Consider the following 4,300-nt stretch of genomic DNA (forward strand, 5'->3'; position numbering starts at 1 on the left):
GAAGAAATATTTACAAATAAATAAATACTTCAGTAATAAATACAGTTATGATAAGCACCTAAGTGATATATAATTAATGTAGTAAATCATTACCTATAATTATTATATTGTAGATCCTGACAAATACATTAATATACACTTAGACATGTCTGTATATGCACTGGAAACAACATTATAACATGTTTATTAGTTGTTTGTATTTGGTGGGGAGTTGAATCCAAGTGTCACTGAAGTTCTTTAAATCCCGGACTTAACACACGATATATTTAGACACTTGTCCAAATGCGTATAATATCGTGAACATCAACTAAGCAGCGAGCCGACGTGTTCATTCTCACGGCCCATCGAGAAATATGTCAAACATTTTAATATGCAGTCGAAATGCATTGCTGTGACGTCAGTCCAGCAGAGTCCAAATGGATTTAATTTAACGCCTCATTCCATAAGCTTTTCCCGGTCCAAAGCAGTCATTTTGCCTTGCTGGTTTGTAAATTTACCGTGACTGTGAACATGCATTTATTTTCAGCCACTCCATGGAAACTGAGGCGAACGCTCAGCTCTCGTGGATGACTTTGATCATGGAAAACCTGCTCGCAATATCTTCCTTTTAAACAAACTGTGCATGACATGGAGTGAGATTGAATCTCTGCATGTTCCCTCATAGCGTCTTCATCGACACAACGTTCAAATGACGAGAAAATTACAACCCTCCTCTATTAGAGCCACTGTGGGCTTTACTCAGTACACCCACTGCGTTGCTGTTGCATATAGTGTAGCTAATGAGGCTCAGAGCAGGCTGCTGATTGAATATCATAAAATATTCTCCAGTGAATACAGGCTGCACAGACTTACAGAGGTAAAGCCCGAATACTTGATGTCTGCGTCTGCTGAATATACCGCTTCTAGATGAAGTGATATTTGCACAAAGGCATCAATTTTACATTTACTCATCAGATCTAATGAAGTTCATTCTGGCTGTTTGAAGCCAACCACCTCCTTTTTTTTCTCTCTCTCTCTGCCTGTTCCCTGTGTGCTTATCCAAACAGAGTGCCTGCCAGCTTTCTCACCGTGAGGAATATCCTTACAGAGCGCTCCCACTTCGATGATTTAGACGTTTCAGGAAATCAGACTTTAGTGCTCGGATCCACTGAGGCTTTTATTTATTTACTTATTTAGCTGGAATTTCATCATGAAGTCCAATTTGAAATATGATGTTTTTCACCCAGAAAATATGTCCAAATGATTAGTTGTTGCTCCAAGTTGTTCCAATCAAATTATCTGCCTAAAATAACATTTAGTAATAGTTTCTTGGTATCAAATGTTTATACCACTGCAGTGATTTAAAAAGGGCCAGAGACAGCTCAAAACCAAAGCAGAGGAGCAGCGTTTCATAGAATATATCTAGAAATAAACCAAACTTACCTGGTACTTGGACTGGCTTTAAAATCCCATTTTTTCTGTTGCGTTTTGCATCTGGTCACATCTGTGAATGAGGAGCACAGTGGAGAGAAAGACAATGTTTACCACATTGTATAAAAAAGGGTCTTACAGCATAATCAGCTGCTGCTCACACAGTGCCAACTCTGTCTGTGATGTGTTGGCCTTTGTTGACGCAGATAACAGAGCTGGTCTTTTCTTGGTAAAAGCTGCTCTCTCAAGCTCCCTGTGTGTTTTTTAATCTCCTTTTTTTGTCACTCGCTTTTAAATATTAGAATCTTTGGATGTTTCAAATGGATGTTGTAATTTTGCTTGTTGAACAAGAAAGAGTACTCATGACATTCCTTTTAAACGCAACATTAAGGAATCCATGGCTGGAAAACGAGAAACTCACGGCTACCAGTATCTTACACTGCATTTGCAACATTTATATTTCTCTTTCAGTCAGCAGAGCAGACCAGCTCTCAGCCATAACAGATTAGCCAAGGAGGGTTTCCTTAAATATTCTTTCAGTGTGCTAAGATTAAATTCTGAGTAGGAGTAGACCGAGCAGTCCACAGCAATCCATTCAGGATGATATATTCTGGCATAATGCTTTCTACATAAAAGTGCACTTCTCCACAGCAGCCCATTTTCATGCACGCCGGCCCTGTCCTAAAATCTGCAGAGGAAATTGACCACGCTGCGTCTATTTCCAGGACAGCCTCCGTGGCCCAGCCTCATTAAAATGCATTGCCGTTATGGCTCAACTTACACCTCAAGTTGCTGCCTAAGCTCTTTGTTTCAAGTGCAGCTGCTAGGTGAGGCGAATTTTTCCTCCGCTGCGGGTTGACCGTAACCTCAGCACAGGAGGTGAAAAGGTTGAATATTTCAGATGTGATAAGAGCGGCAGAAAAAGGCAGCGTGCGTATGTGTGCTGGTAAATCTGTTTTTATCATGTGGAGATTTTCTGATTGACCAGACTCCGTATGCATTATCTGACCTGGGGCGAGACTGCAAGAACAATGATAACAGTGGCTGTGTGTTGCAGGATTGTCGCATGCATTGTAATGACAGGAAAACCGTTGCTGCTACTGCTGGCCGTTGCTGTCCAAAAGAAAGAGTGTGGTCACCTGAAATCAGCCACAAAATTACAGCTCGCTTTCAATGTCCGGATTTTTTCAGTTGTGTCTTTTGTGTCTGAGACAATTTGTGGTGTGCTGAAAAAGGAAAGCTTAGCGACAAAGTATGCAAAATATTTTTAAAGAATAGCTTGCATGACTATAAATCAGAATCTCCTGATTTGGAGCCAGACGGTTGCATAGAAACAGACGCTCCTGACTGCCAACAGGCGGTCCTACAAACTGAAGACTGTTGTTTATTGTGTCGTTGTGTTTACAGGTCAAAAAGATCATTGCTTCCACATAAGATGTCTATATCAAGAAGTGAGAAACTCACTTCAACAATGACACGGCCTCACCTTTTAAGCCACTTTCTATGTTCAAACTGTGAATGTTCTTTCAGATGACATTTAATAGTGTTAGATACAGAGAAAATACTGCTAGGCCTATACATTTTGTCAGACTGAGACTGTCTGAAACCCTCTTCACAGGGGAAATGTTAGGGGAAGTGCTACTGGGAATCAGCTCATTGTCTCCAGAATACTCTCTAAGATAAAGTACGATTGTGTGTATGTTTATATATAATGCTACTACTACTACTACTAATGATAATAATGATAATAATAATGATAATAATAATAAGGACCAAAGGATAGCGTGTAAAGGCTGACTGACTGAGTTGTATGGATAAAAAGCCGATTTGCTGGCATCACTTTCACATTTTGAAAAAATATAATCTCCTGAGTTTTGAAAGCTTCATTGACCTTTGCTTTCTAAAATTAATAAATAATTGATAATAATTAATAGCACCAGAGCCACTGAGCACATTCATCCAAAGACAGGACAGCATCAGAATCACCAGAAGCTCTGTCAATACAAACTGTAAAATACCCTACCGCAAAACCACATTCGGACAATCAGCTTTCTCTTTAAAGGGTAGCCACATGTGGAATAATCTACCTAATGAGCTAAAACTAATAACAGACTTCAAAACTTTTACAGTAAAGGCTAAGAACTGCCTGAAGACAAAGCAAGATTGTACCCACTTCTGATATGAATGCGTGGTCATCGTTTTAGGTATATGATAATTAGATGATGTATATATGTATATATATATATTTAACTCCAGTCCCAGTCAAACCAGGGACTGGAGTTGTGAATTAGCTAAATGCTATATACTCTATGTGCAAAACATTAGCTGTACTATATGTCCTCCATGTTCACTGCATTGTCCCTGATAAATTTAAAAAAAAGAAAAGAAAAAAGAAAAAAAGCGTCACAAGCAGTCGGCCCAAATGATGCTGGTCGAAAATGTTCTTGCTCAGACTGTTTGAAAACAAAACAAATTTGGAGGTAGATCACGTAACAGAAAAAAGGAAATTGATCATGTGGGTCTAATAATTTGAGTCCGTGTTCCAACCTAACAGAATCTAACAATTTTCCTGACTTTAGGAAACTGATGATTTGACTGTTTCCAGTCTTTACTCTAAGTTATATTAAGCTAAGCTAAGCTAAACTAAGCTATTGGCTGTTGGCTGCAGCCTCATGTTTAGCTATAAGAGTGGTATCCATCTTGTGAAGCTATTCCTTTAAGACGACACTTCGTAAGAACAAATTTACTTTCAAACATTCCTCAGCCTTTCCTCAGCACTGACAGCGTTTAGATTATGTTACGGATTTCGGCAGTATGCTACAGTAACCTGCTTGTCCCAGGCTCTCCTTGTCATTTCGCTGTCTTCCCACTAGCAGTGACACATGAAACC

This window comes from Scatophagus argus, chromosome 17 (genome assembly GCF_020382885.2).
Source record: "Scatophagus argus isolate fScaArg1 chromosome 17, fScaArg1.pri, whole genome shotgun sequence".
Lineage (NCBI taxonomy): Eukaryota > Metazoa > Chordata > Actinopteri > Scatophagidae > Scatophagus > Scatophagus argus.